This window comes from Sceloporus occidentalis, unplaced genomic scaffold (assembly GCF_023333645.1).
Source record: "Sceloporus occidentalis isolate IW3139 unplaced genomic scaffold, rSceOcc1.0.p SCAF_7, whole genome shotgun sequence".
Taxonomy (NCBI): domain Eukaryota; kingdom Metazoa; phylum Chordata; class Lepidosauria; order Squamata; family Phrynosomatidae; genus Sceloporus; species Sceloporus occidentalis.
The window spans coordinates 96,894,755-96,909,890 of record NW_028316987.1 but is presented as its reverse complement, the minus strand read 5'-3'; the positions used below and the strand labels follow the sequence as shown (position 1 = coordinate 96,909,890).

The 15,136-nt window shown below is 45.9% G+C and overlaps 1 pseudogene across 1 annotated transcript; it reads left to right on the top strand.

Annotated features, from left to right (window-relative positions):
* Positions 1 to 3,336: 3,336 nt before the first annotated feature.
* On the top strand, positions 3,337 to 13,265 carry LOC149310194 (cytochrome P450 2A13-like; annotated as a pseudogene). The gene is made up of 10 exons (XR_016281989.1): positions 3,337 to 3,465; positions 4,182 to 4,382; positions 4,514 to 4,676; positions 6,157 to 6,306; positions 7,417 to 7,577; positions 8,380 to 8,559; positions 9,201 to 9,367; positions 10,489 to 10,686; positions 11,327 to 11,468; positions 12,992 to 13,265. The product of XR_016281989.1 is annotated as a cytochrome P450 2A13-like (transcript).
* The last annotated feature ends 1,871 nt before the right edge of the window (positions 13,266 to 15,136 follow it).

Sequence of the window (15,136 nt, the reverse complement as noted above, 5' to 3'; positions counted from 1 at the left end):
CCTGCATCTGTCAAAGGACTCTTAAAGGCTTCCCCCGGTGGATTGCAACCTCCCCTCTGTGTGGGGAGAGCCATTGAACACCATTTGTAACGGAGGAGAGGGTGGATGCACAGCAATCTCGGGGGAAATAGAGCCTTTCCATCTCTCTTTTCCAATCTGGGGAGACACAGGAAACCCTGGATGTGTGTGTGTGTGCGCATATATTCCACTTCAACCCACTGCCTTCTCCTCCTTGATCCGATTTTCCAACCCTGGGCTTTGGATGCAGAGTCTCTAGCCACTTAAACCCATTGCCTTCTCCTCCTTGATCCGATTTTCCAACCCTGGGCTTTGGATGCAGAGTCTCTAGCCACTTAAACCCACTGCCTTCTCCTCCTTGATCCGATTTTCCAAACACACACACACAAAGAGAGAGAGAGAGAGAGAGAGAAAGGAGGAGGCTGGGTCCATAAGCCAGCCTGATTCCATGCCCTCCTTTCCCAAGGCATGTCCTCCATTGCTCCCCCCTGTCCAGGAGGACTTCCAAAATGCCCTCTCTCTCCCTTTGCACAGTCCAAAACCACACATTCATTCACGCAGAGTCCATAAGCCAGGCTGCAAAGAGGAGGAGAGAGGCTGGGCCAGGGAGGTGTGTGTGTGTATCCCTTTAAGACGTCTCTCCCAGGGACAGCAAGGCAGCTTGTGTGTGTGTGTGTTTGCACGCATGTGAATGTATATATGTGTGTGTGTGTGTGTGTGTGTGTATTAAGGTGAATTATAAAGTAACAACTTTTTTAATTTATGAAAAAAACCTCATCTGTAGTTCCAAACCCAGTGTAGAAACAATACAGTTTGAGACCCCTTAACCTGCCCTGGCTCAGTACTAAGGAATTATGGGAACTGTTGTGTTTGTGAGACATTTATCCTCCTCTGCCAGAAAGTGCTGGTGCCACAATAAACTACAGTCAGCCCTTCTTATACACAGATTTGTTATACACGGATTCAAGCATACATGGTTTGAAAATGTTCCAAAAAAGTATAAATTTCAATGATCAAACCTTGATTTTCCATTTTTTATAAGGGACACTGTTTTGCTCTGCCATTATATTTAATGGGACTTGAGTACACACAGATTTTGTTATACACGGGGGATCTTGGAACCAAACACCAGCGTATAACAAGGGTCCACTGTACTATTCCCAGGATTCCCTAGCACTGAGTTATGGCAGTTAATATGGGGAGACACAGAAGAGGACGAATAAGGCTCCTTCTTGTCTGCGAAGAGCCTTGGATGCAGCCAAGCAGAAGTGCTTTGGGGAGGCAGTTTTCTCTCTCCCTCTCTTACTTTTGTTATTCGTGGGGAAGGACGGTTGAGGGAGAGAGGAAACTGCCTGCCTCCCCAAAGCACTTCTGCTTGGCTGCTGCCTTGGAAGAAAGACCCCAGAGAAGCAGTCATCCTTCTGGCTTGGAGATTTGGGGAGAGAGTTTTTGGAGGGGCAGCAGCCAATGAAAATCGTCTGCATCCGAGGCTCTTCTGTTGCGTCTCCCCAGACAAGAAGGAGTCAGGTAGTGGGAACGCAGGTACAGGATACATCGGTGCATGTTACTCCGAATTATTGTGACATCATGATAACGTCGCTTTGATTGACAGCCGAAACAAGTGAATGTGAAAGAAAAAGTAACAGAACCGGTTTAAATATACACCGATTCATCCATGAATGGGAACAAAACCAGGACAATTACAGCGAATCAAAATAAAATGTTAAGTAAATGAGAACGATGAAGATAAAGCGATTTGAAAAGCGGGATAAAACTCGCTGTATTTTGAGTCGCTTTATAATGAACCGCTGTATTTAAAATTGTTGTAAATTGTAAGTGAGAATGCCCCCTAGAAATCATTACTTAATGTTTAATGTTTCATCCATGCACCCTTTTGGCGCTACTGGACTTATGTGAAAATCATGGTCCTGTCCCAAACAGAACAAAGTAAAATTGATAAGTTTTACAACATTATTTTCATACAATTCAAACAAAATTGTGCCCTACACCTCAAAATGAGAAATCCACTCCAAAACCAGTTGTAGCAACGAGAACCAATTGCCTGTCCTGAAATGCAGTCTGAACAGTCTGTACTGAAACGCTAATGAAACGTTTGTTCTGCACCTTTGCAAAAGTGTGAAGGAAGTACTATTGGCAAGCCGTTCATGGAGTTTCCCCATTAATAAGAAGTTACGAGAGCATTACAGGTTATTAATGGGAGAAGTACGGGATAAGCTCCACGTCGTGTGGAAATCTTTGTTCAATTGTGTGATTGTGACGGGAGCGTTCTGTTTCTCTCCCGTTTCTTATCCCCATGTGATAATCTCCTAGGATTCTACGTTTTACTCCTTACAAATGTACTGTATTCTGTATGGCTGCCTCTCAGTAACGTCCTGTAAGAGTAACTTAATGTTTCAAAGGGATGTGTTTTGATTCCTTATAGGCAATCTACATTTTATAATAAGAATGTGCCTAGACTGAGATGTCTGTGATCCTCCCCAAGGCGAGTGGAGAGTAGGCACATGCTGATTTCATAATGTTATACACTTCTCCCTCCATATTCGCTAGGGTTAGGGGCACAAGACCCCCGGGAATGTGGAAAAAACGCAAATAACAAAAGCACCATATTTTTCCCTGAGAGGACACCTCTCTGGGAATCTCCAGGTCCTCCAATGCAACTCTGTGGTCAACGTCCAACAGACACTGACCATAGAGCTGTGCTGGAGGAGCTACAAATCCCAAGTAGAGTATTCTCTCTAGGAATAATTTCTAGGTTTTTCAGTGCAACCTTTAGTTAAAGTTGACCACTGAGTTGCACTGGAGGACCTAGAGATTGCTAGAGAGAACATATTAATCAAATCCATGAATAATCAAATCTGCAAATATCAAAGCCACAAATATGGAGGGATGAGTGTGTGTGTGTGTGTGTGTGTGTGTGTGTGTATTATGAACCTATACACTCGCCACCTTGAGTCCCTGTATTGGGAGAAAGGCAGAATATAATAATAATAATAATAATAATAATAATAATAATAATAATAATAACTGTATAGCAAAGATTTTGAAATTCATGAAATGCTTAAACTTAAGGGGAACTGTTAATTTTACCCCCGTCTGCTGGGACAATGCCCCATCCACAGATTTGGGAGCCCAGGTGACCCTAGGGAATAGCTAGCGGATGGCAGGCTCCCTGACCAACAGCAATGGCCCTGCAAATCCATCCCCCAAAAGAGGGAATGGGGCAGAGGAGAAACCACCCCAGTTTCTGTGTTGCACCTGAGTGTGTGTTTTTGCTCCTGTCAAACTCTGCAAAGCAAACATGAGAGAGCCACTCTGTGGGGAACTTGGCCTCGCAGTCAGAGAAAACTCCCTTCCTGAATGAGCAATCTCAGGACAAGAAGCCAGAGGAGATGGGATGAAAAACCACAAACTGGGCTCCGTTCCAAGGTAAAGAGAACAGGCATTGAGCTGATGAGGGCTGGACTAGTCTCACCTCTTGAGCGTTTGTGAGTTTGATTTGGAAATTTCTAGGACAAAGTGCTCTGTCCAGAGACGTTCTGCACGCGGCAGTCTTTCCATTGCTGCGGAGAGAAAAAAGGCTGAGCTGCAATGGGTTTTTCGGGGACCACCACCATCTTCTCGGTGGTCACCCTGGTCCTCCTTGTGGCCTGGAAGAAGGTGGAAGAAGGGCAAGACCCAGCTCAAAGGAGAACCCCAGGGGGGCATTTTGGAGCATTGAGCAGAGACGGGAATCAGGTGGCCCATCAGCCACATGTGGCCATAGAGCTGCAGGGGTCCCGCTCCTTACCTTGATTTGCTGTCATTGTTGTGTGTTCAAGTCATTTCCAACTTATGGCAACCCCAAGGCTTATCTATCATGGGGTTTTCTTGGCAAGATTTGTTCAGAGGGGGGTTGCCATGGCCTTCCGCCGAGGCTGAGAGAATGTGACTTGTTGCTCAAACTCACCCAGCTGGTTTCATGGCCAAGCAGGGGATCGATCCCTTGTCCCCAGAGTTGTAAAAAAACACAAGCATGGACTTAGCCCCTATATTAAGTAACCGTAAATGAGCTGATAAAAGTTGGTTTAATCGAATCTCTGTGGCCTCTGTTGACTTGAGTTGTGAATGTCAGAGGTGTTGGATGAGCTTTAGTCTTTCCGCAGCTGGAGAAAGAGAAAGGCTGGGCTGCAATGGATCTTTTGGGGACCACCACCATCTTCTTGGTGGTCTTCCTGGTCCTCCTTTTGGCCTGGAGGAAAGTGGAGGCCAAGAGGAAGAACCTGCCCCCGGGTCCAACGCCTCTCCCCTTCGTTGGGAACCTCCTGCAGCTGAAGACCAAAAACACAGCAGAACAAATGAAAAAGGTAACAAGGTAACCAGATTCCAGACTGGGCAATAAATTTGTTTTTCATGGCCTTTATTGCAAGCTAAAATACATTTACTTCTCCTAGCTCTGGCCCATCCTAACATCCCTCTGCTTCCCATGTCTTGACAGATGAGTGAAAAATATGGACCAGTGTTTACGGTATATTTTGGCTCAGACCAAGTGGTGGTCCTCTATGGCTATGATGTGGTGAAGAAGATCATGGTGGACAGCGGAGATGAATTCCTCGACCGAGGAAGCTTCCCATCAGCAGATAAGACCAACAAAGGATTTGGTTTGTTGCTGTTGTTATTGTGTGCCTTCAAGCTATAGTGACACTCTTTGGCTTTTTGTGGCAGGATTTATTCAGAGGAGCTTTGCCTTCCTCTGAGGCTGAGAGAAGAGTGTGACTTGCACACATGGGTTTGCATGACTGAGATTGGATTTGAACCCTGGACTTCTATGCTCCTAGCCCAACACTCAAACCACTGCACCAAGCTTTCATGGCCATCTCTTTTCAGAAGAGGTTTGCCACCGCCTTCCTCTCAGTCTGAAAGAGTGTGACCTGCCCAACGTCACCTAGTAGGGTTTCAGGGCTGAGCAGGGATTTGAACCCTGGTTCCTTGAATTTCTAGTCCAACACTCAAACCACTGCACCATATTGTCCATATAAAAAAGCAAGGTGCCAGCGGCTTGGAGAAGGAAGCGCCATTATGGAATTTCCGCTGCCACCAATCACTGAACCTGATGTTCGAATGGTGGCAATGTAGAAAGTGTTTGTTTCCCTTTAAATGTGCCTCCAAAGAAGGAGGCTTTTAAGGCAGCATTTTCAGTGGTCCATGTCAGGAAGTTCTTCGTAAGATTTAGATGGAATCTCTTTTCCTGCAGTTTGCATCCATTGCTCCATTGTGTCCTATTCTCTGGAGCAGCAGAAAACAAGCTTGCTCCCTCCTCAATGTGACATCCCTTCAAATACTTACACAGGCCTCACATATCACCCCTTAACCTTCTCTTCTCCAGGCTAAACATCCCCAGCTCCTTAAGTGTCTTCTTATGGGGCATAGGAAAGTTACACTTTGAGGTTGCATCTACACTGTAGAAGTAATGCAGTTTGACCTCACTTTAACTACCCTGACTCCATGCTGCAGAATCCTGGGATTTGCAGTTTGGTGAGGTACCAGCACTCTTTGGCAAAGGAAGCTTAAAGGTCATGTGAAACTACTACTCCCAGGATTCCATAGGATAGAGCTACAGCAGCTAAAGCGGTGTCAAACTGCATTGTTTCTACAGTGTAGATGCACCCTACATCTTTTAAGTTACAGGAGAGGAGATTTCAAGTGACCATCTGAAGGAACTTCTTGACAGTGAGAGCAGTTCAGCAAAGGAAATGATGTCTTAAAGAGATGGCAGGATCTCCTTCTCTGGACTTCTTCAGAAAGAGGCAAAACAGCTGGGGATAGTGATCCCCCAACTTTGGTCCTCCAATTGTTTTGGACCTCAACTCCCAGAAGCCCCAGCCAACTTGGTCAATGGTCAGGAACTCTGGGAGCTGAAGTCCAAAGCATCTGGAGAGCCAAAGTTTGGGAACCATTGGAAGCCGGAGGTCCAGGCACTGAGGATCTGGGTTGGACTCAATGGTCCATGTGGCCCCTTCAGAACTGTAGGATGCTCTGATTCTACAGTAGACCCTACATCGCCAATGCAGAGTCAGTTCACTTCTACTTGTCATGACATGGGCCTGTTCTCATTCATCTTCTCTGGCTGCCACCTTTCAGGTGTCCTCATGTCCAACGGCGAACGTTGGCTCCAGCTCCGGCGCTTCTCCCTCATGACTTTGAGGAATTTTGGGATGGGAAAGAAAAGCATCGAGGAACGGATCCAAGAGGAGACAGAGCACCTGATGAAGGAGCTCAGAGCCACAAAGGGTATGTGCCGATGCCTTGATACCTTGCACTTAAAAATAACAACAATCAAATCATGAAAATCAAATCCAAGTTAGAAGAAATACAGCCTCCATCTTTTCTGTTGGCTTTTGGTTGTGGAGAATGTGGGGTGAAATATCTGTTTCCTAGGATGCATCTATAATGTAGAAACAGTGCAGTTTGGCTCCACTTTAGCTGCCATGACTTCATCCTACAGAATCCTAGCATTTGAAGTTTTGTGATATATTTAGCCTTCTCTCTCAGAGAGGTTTGGTGCTCAACAAAATACAAATCCTAGGATTTGATAGGATGGAGCCACGGCGGTTAAAGCGGTGCCAAAACTCATTATTTCTGCAGTGTAGATGCAGCCCGCCATTGCTGCAAAAGTATCCCAGAAAATAAAGGTGACAAGTAGCGCAAGATGACAGTTTGCAATAGCCTGGGATTGTCCTCACCTATGTAATTTCCCTTTAGCTTGCTTGATCTTAGAAGGTTTTTAAAAATGTAAAGGTAGTCCCTTGACATGAATGTCTAGTTGTGTCTGACTGTAGGGATTGGTGCTCATCTCCATTTCCAAGCCGAATAGCTAGCGTTGTCTGAGGGCTGCTCTGGTGGTCAAGTGTCCAGCATGGCTGTGCTGAATGCTGTTACTTTCCCACTGAGAAGTGTACCGATCTATCTACTTACATTTGCATGTTTTCCAACTGCTAGGTTGGCAGAAGCTGGGACTAGTGATGAGATGGGACTAGTGATCCCATCATGAGTCATTTGGGCCTCAAACTGCCAACCTCCCGGTCATCAGAATTGGTGTCTTAACCACTAAGCCACCACTTAAGAAGGTGAACATGGGCTTCATTTGAAAGTCTGATTGCTGGGAAAGAAAAAAGTGAGTTTATCAAGTTTGTTGGAGACAATAAGCATTCACTTTAATGCAAGGGTGGGCAAAGTATGACCCTTGGCCATATGTGGCCCAAAGGCTTATTTGAATAATAGAACCATAGCATCATAGAGCTGGAAGAAACCACATCCAGTCCAATCTCTTTTGGCCATGCAGGAAGACACCATCAAAGCTCTCTTGACAGATGGCTTCCTCTGCTCTCCTCCTTCCCGTAGGCCGACCCATCAACCCAGCCACCCTTTTCAGCTGTGCCACGGGGAACGTGATCAGCCACATCCTCCTGGGAGAGCGCTTTGACTACCAGGACAAGGACTTTGTCCGGATCCTCCGCCAGCTCATGGATAGCTTCCGGCTGGAGAGCTCCGTTGCTGGGCAGGTGAGGAGGAGGAAGATGAGGAGACGGAGGATGAGGAGCATCAAAGGGACAGAATCTATGAGTTGGGAGATGCAGGGGTACAGAGCAGAAAGATGGCTTTTTGGACTGCAAGTTCCACAGCCCCCAGGATGACTGTGCTAGCTGGAGGATTGTGGAGCCTGGAGGCCATAAAAGCTAACATTCCTGGACAATGGAGGTCTGAAGGGTGGAATTGTTCAGGAAGCAGGTCCCTTCCCTTCTGACAAGAGTACAGAGAGACAGAGACTGGCAGGATATCAAACGTCCCTTGCTTTTGGGCAGAGCAGGCCTTACTCTGAAACCAAATCTGATGCAGTCCTGCCCAACAGAGAGCAGCCTAGGACCCTTTGCCAGACCCTCCAAATGCTCCAATTTGGCAGGGACAGTCCCAATTAATTCTCGGTCATCCCACTTTCTTTCCATTTTTAGCAACGGCTTCTGGCAGAGGATGGTTTTTAATATGGAGGGTTGCTCATCATTAGTAGGTGGGCTGATATTAAATTTGCCTCTTTGCAAGTATTCACAGGGGGAAGGATAAGTTACTTTTCCCATCCATCATCATTCTAACATCCATAAATAAATAAACATTTGTGTAGTGGGTGTAAATTGTTGTCAAAATGCTTCTCATCCCTGGAGAAGAGCAGGAAACTGATTCCCCATTCTCCCTCCAAGTGAAGGGCAAGGCTCCCCCATTCAGACTCACCCACTGATCTCCTGGTCCACTTATCTGGGGATCCACCTCATTTTCATTCTCTTTCTCGTTGTCTCTCTCTTTCTCCTTCAGCTCTACAACATCTTCCCCAGGATCATGGACTATTTGCCTGGCCCTCACCAAACCTTCTTCGCAAACTTGTTCAGCATCCAGGACTTCATAGCCCAGAAGGTAGAAGAGCATGAGAGGACCTTCGATCCCACAAGTGAACCCCAAGACTTTTTAGATGCTTTCCTCCTCAAAATGCAGCAGGTGAGACGAGGGGAGCAGGGGGGAATTGTGCTGCCCAGACCTGGAATAATCCTGTGTCCAGTTCTGGGCCCCACAGTTCAAAAAGGGTGCTGAGAAACTGGAGCATGTCCAAAGGAGGGCCACCCAAATGGTGAAGGATCTTGAAACCATGAAGCCCTATGAGGAAAGACTCAGGGAGCTGGGGACATTTAGGCTGGAGAAGAAAAGGTTCAGGGGTGACATGATAGCCCTGTATAAATGTTTGAAGGAATCTCATATTGAGGCTGGAGCAAACTTAAAGTTTTGCACTTAGGCATGAAAAATGAAATGCACAGATATAGGATGGGAGACACCTGGCTTAACAAGACTCCATGTGAAAGGGATCTAGGAGTCCAAGTAGACTACAAGTTAAAGCTGTGTTAGACTCTTTTATTTCTACCAGTGCAGATGCAGCCAGAGACACAATGAGGCCAAAAAGTGAAATACATGGCAGAAACAGGCTTAACTCATCTGCAAATAACACATGTCAGCCCTTGTGCAACACACCAAAAATGTGCAAATGTACAACGTGCTAAATATGAAGGGCAGAATCATTGTGATGCCTATGCACCTGCGTAAGTTCCCTAACATGTGCATGTCTACTTTATTGTCCCCCTTTGCAGGAGAAGAACAACCCCAAGACGGAATTTACTAAAGAAAATCTGAAGATGACAATGTATGATTTATTTATTGCCGGGACAGAAACCACCAGCACCAGCCTGAGATACATCCTCATGACTCTCCTTGAGCATCCAGAGGTGGAAGGTACTTCCCAGCCACTGGATCAGCTGTGCTCTCCTTTGCTTGAACAGAAGGCACCAGATCCTATCTGGCCTTGGAAGCTAAGCAGGGTCAACTCTGGTTAATACTTGGATGGGAGGCCACCAAGTATTACCAGGTGCTGTAACCTCTATTTCAGAGGAAGGAACTAGCAACACCACCTTTGGATAGCCCTTGCCTCTGTGAAATTCATGGGGTCACCTTAAGTCGACAGGCAACTTGAAGGCACATACACACACTCATTCACTTAAGCCATTGGGCCTTGTTTCTGGGCCGGCTGCCCCATAACCAGTTGTAGCTGGTGGGTCTCCTCCTGGGAAGGAGGCTAGAAAGAGATCTCCCCGGGTTTCATAAACTGTCTCCTTCGTCATGTCTGCTGTCACTTAGATGAACCCTCCGACTCAGCCCCAAATCCCCCTGGTAGTTTCATTTGTAGGCCCACTTGATCAATGGGATTTACATAAAGGTTTGCTTTAGGGCAGTGATGGCGAACCTATGGCACATGTGCCAGAGGTGGCACTCGGAGCCCTCTCTGTGGACACATGTACCATTGTCCCAGCACAGAGTTTCCCAGAGTTTGTTACTAGAAAGCCAGAGGGATATGGCACTTTGCAATAAATAAGTGGGTTTTGGGTTGCAGTTTGGGCACTTGACCTCAAAAAGGTTCACCATCACTGCTTTAGGGTTTACATAAGTCAGAAATGACTTGAAGGCACACAACAGCAAACAACAAATTATGCTTCAGTCCCTGTCCTACCATCCATCATTTCCAAGCTGAACCTGGCTATTTAGCATCAGGTATAGCTTTGCTCAGTCCTATCAGCTGGTAGCTTCCATAGCAGGGGTGCAATGGATCCATTCTGAGCTTTCATGGTGTCTTGTTGCATGGATGGCCCTTAGGGTCTCTTCCAACTCTATGATTCTATGAAGTTCTCCAAGGTCCTGATCCTTATCTCCAAAACATGACCAATACCTTGGAGAGCGCCTTTCAAGTCTGCAGGAAAACCTGGAGGGAAATCCCTTTCACCCAGACTCCATTCCACTGCCAAAAGGCATTGTGATGGGGAAAGGAGACCAAATGAAAGGGGAATGAATTTGGCTTCCTTTCTGAATGCCCTTCATCTTTCCAAGAAAGATCCATGAGGAAATAGACCGCGTGATCGGTCGGGAACGGCCCCCCGCCATGAAGGACCGACCCGAGATGCCCTACACGGAAGCCGTCATCCACGAAGCCCAGCGCTTCATTGACCTCATCCACGAAGCCCAGCGCTTCATTGACCGCGGATGGTGAGGAGGAACATGGAACTGGAAGGCTTCACCATCCCAAAGGTACCGGCTCCAGTCAAGACGGCGGACTTGGACTGAGATCTGACATCAACCGTAAATGATACAAGTTACACAGCTGATGTAAGATCTCGGTAGTAGGGAGTTCTTGGGGGGCGGGATGGTTTTCATGTGTATTCATTATACAGGGGGGGATTTCTACATGGTTTGGGATGGGAGCACAAGTTACCTAAAAATCACTCCTAATTTATTTTAGAATGGGGGAGCTGGGAGACTTGAGGAGCTGGCGGAGGGTTTCAGGGGCCACAAAACTGGGGCTACATGCAGCTTTTGGGCCACACTGCACCCACAGCCCCATTGTAAGGCCTTTGTTTGTTGCTGTTGTTGTGTGCCTTCAAGTCATTTATGACTTACATCGATCCTAAGGTGAACCTACCATGGGGCTTTCTTGGCAAGTTTCTCCAGAGTGGGTTTGCCATTGCCACCATCCTCTGAAGCTGAGAGAGTGTGAATTGACCAAGGTCTTCCAGTGGGTTTAAACAGCCAAGCCAGGATTTGAATTCTGGTCTCCAGAGTCCTAGTGCAATGCTCAAACCATGATTTCCTCCAAAGGGAACGGATAACTCTCTTAGTAGTTGTGTGTGTGGATGCTTACCTAGTTGCCTCCTCTGCTTTTTCCTGACAGGGAGCCACTCTCTACCCGATCCTGAGCTCTGCCCTGCATGATCCTAAGCAATATACAAATCCATATAAGTTTAACCCAGAACACTTTTTGGACAAAGACGGACGCTTCAAGAAGATCGGAGCTGACATGCCTTTCTCCGCTGGTAGGCATTTCTGATGGCCATCTCTTGGGGATGCCTAACTCAGGGGTGGCAGTCCTGTGGCCCACAGGCCATATGGGAAGCCCATTGTGGCCCTTGGGACCCCCACTGACCCCCAGGCCTAGGCTATACCCTGCAACTGGACCAATTTGGCAAGGACAGTCCCAGTTAATCCTCTGCCATCCCACTTTTTCTGATGCTTTTGAAATGTCCCGGTTTCTCTCTCTGCTTTCCTCTTTTGTCCTCAGCTTGCTTTACTTGCTGCAAACTGAGCTGCAAGTGCAAAAGTAGTTTGTGCTCCATTAATTCAATGGAGGAGAAGAGGATGGAAAGGGACAAAGTCTCGCCCTTCAATGTCAGCTCAGGCAAAAGCAAACCGCTGCAGCCTCTCCCAGCTTCTCTGTCCAGCTTCATTGCCCTCTTGATCATGCGCTGATGTTGCTTGGCCACAAGTGTCCCTGTTTTCATCTGTGAAATGTTGGAGGGTGTGGGCCCTGGCCAAAATGAAAAACAAAACCCAGACTGATTTTTTGTTAAACAAAATAATTTTTTTGCTGAAGAACTCTTTCAAGAATAATAAGAATAATAATTATAATTATAATAAATTTATTTATAACCCGCCTCTCCAATGAGATTGAGGCAGTTTACGACAATATTAAAACATTAAACTACAATAAAATACAATGCCCCCTAAACCCAGCACCCACCCACCATAACCAGTAATTCACAGCAATAAACAATAACAATAAAACAATACAATTAAGATTATTAAAACAGATAAGAAAGGGTAGTCTGCGGGAGGCGACTGAGATGCTAATCCAGGAAGGCCTGTTGGAAGGGATCCATTTTGACTGCATTTTTAAAGCTGGCAAGATTAATAATATAATATAATAACAAACCCTTGGAAGGTGGATGTGATGCTGTTTTAGGGGGCTCCCCCTTTCCCCCTTTAAAAGTATAGTCGGCCCTCCCTATCCAAGGATTCTTTATGCATGGATTCAGCCATCCACAGTTTGAAAATATTCCAGAATTATGTTTATTCCAAAAAGCAAACCTTGATCTTGCCATTTTATATTAGGGATACCATTTTATTTAATGGCATTCCTAATGTAACCATGGACTTGAACATCCATGCATTTTGGTATCTACGGGGGGCCCTGGAACCGAACCCCAGTGGATACAAAGGGCCAACTGTAATTTAATCCTAGATGGTGATTTTAAGAATTACACAACCCAATTTTTTATTTCTACCTATGGATCACACATCTAATTTTTCTATTTCTTTTAATTGGATGTTAATGCAAGTCGCAAGCAAGGGAGATCCTCAGGCTTTCCTGAGGTCTCTGTGAAATACACAGAGCTTGGCAAAGTTACCTTTCTGGATCGCAACTCCCGGAAACCCACAGCACCATGCCAAGTGGCCTTCTGGCTAAAACTTCCTGGGTGCCATTTCCCCGTGCTATAAAATTAAACATTTTCTCCCTGTGAATTCTGTTGATGGCACCTTCTGCTTCCTTCTCCTCTAGGAAAGAGGAACTGCCTTGGCGAAGGACTGGCCCGGATGCAGCTCTTCCTCTATATCACCACCATCCTGCAGAGTTTCCGCCTGAAGTATCCCCCAGGAGTCAACAAAATTGATCTCGCTCCTGAAGTCAGTGGATTCGGGAACATCCCACACCAAATCCCTTTCTGCTTCTCCCCGCGCTAAACAGCCGCCAGTGGGCCAGGGTCTTCTCTCCGAAGGGGAGCATTGGACTTTCATCTATATCTTGATCTTGCTTAGCAAAAAATAAATTCATCCCTCCATATTTGTGGCTTTGATTATTTGCGGCTTCTATTATTCACGGATTTGATTAATATGTTCTCTAGGAATATCTAGGTCCTCCAGTGCAACTCTGCAGTCAACTTTAACTAAAAGTTGCACTGAAAGACCTAGATATTCCTAGAGAGAATACTCTACTAGGCCTTTGTAGCTCCTCCAGCGCAGTTCTATGGTCAGTGTCTGTCGGATGTTGACCACAGAGTTGCCCTGGAGGACCTAGAGAGGATACTCTCCTAGGCCTTTGTAGCTCCTCCAGTGCAGTTCTATGGTCAGTGTCTGTCGGATGTTGACCACAGAGTTGCCCTGGAGGACCTAGAGATTCCTAGAGAGGTGTTCTCTCAGGTAAAATGTATTTTGGTATTTGCGTTTTTTCCATATTCACAGGGGTCTTGTGCCCCTAACTCTAGCCCAGTGATGGTGAACCTTTTGCCCAAACTGCAACCCAAAACCCACTTATTTATTGCAAAGTGCTATGTCCCTCTGGCTTTCTAGTAACAAACTCTGGCAAACTCTGTGCTGGGACAATGACACATGTGCCCACAGAGAGGGCTCTGAGTGCCACCTCTGGCACGTGTGCCATAGGTTCGCCATCACTGCTCTAGCCAATATGGAGGGACAAGTGTAACCTGTCCTGGAAGCATTGACCTCCCTCCACTCTTTCATCCATCCAGCCTTTTGTGTGAATGCAAACCTGCTGGAATTTTGTAAGTTCTTTGGCATTGTTTTCCTTGCTTCATCCTTTAGAACTTTTGTAACACGCACTTAAGTTTTACCCTCGACTTACTCATGGGTCATATAAAAACCCATAATTTGGGCCCCCAAACCTGCCCTCAACTTATAAATGAGGTCGACTTATAGTTGAATATCTATGGTCGTCTCAAAGGTGCTACAAGAGCTCTCTATAACTAATGTCCTCCCAGTTATTGCTTTCAATTACAAATACAGTCAGCCCTCCACGTTTGTGGCTTTGACCTTTGCGGATTTGATTATTCATGCATTTAATTGATATGTTCTTTCTTTTTTAAATAAATTATCACAACACACATACACAAAATCTTACAAAAAACTATAAACATCCATAAAAGAACATCCTTCCGTCAAACCATCCATATCACATTATATCATTCCTATCGTATCATTCCCTTCTGCCTTAAACTTAATCTATTATAATCTCCTAAATCACATTCACTTCTAGAATCTAATCTCTTAGAGCCTATACAGAGCTGTCAGTGGAGCCAGGGCGCAGCGTCTACATGGCGCATGCCATCATGGCGCTGCTCCGGCGCAGCATCTAAACAATGCAGCACCAAAGGGCTGTCATAAAGCCCTGCCACTGCATCTATGTTGCCCCTTGGAGAGAGCAAAAAGGAGCTGCTTTTTGCCGGTCCTTTTTGCACTCTCTGGAGGCCGGATTGGGGCTGCAGCCTGCAGTTGCTGTGGCCCCGATCCCATGCCGCCCATCAGTACAGCCCCTTAGTCTTCTAATCATAGTCACATCTAAATAGTACTCAAACTTTCATATTCCTACTAACAGACTCCTCCATCCTTAACCCACTATACCTTCTTAACCTCCTTACCCACTTTCCAACTTCTTTCACACTTCAATCTCTTCCATACACCTTCTACTCTCTCTGTTCCTTTAACCTTTCTCTTACTCATCCCTTATTTCTCCTCGTCTCTTACTCTACTCCTTTCTTAACACTATCCTCCCATCCAACCTCCTCCCACCTTCTTACACTTTTTCTAACTAACATTAGTCATGTCAACTTCTCTGGGTTCTTTTTCTCCCATTAAATTTTCATTACTTCCTATTCCAACCTCTAAAAACCTACTCGATATTCATCTCTTT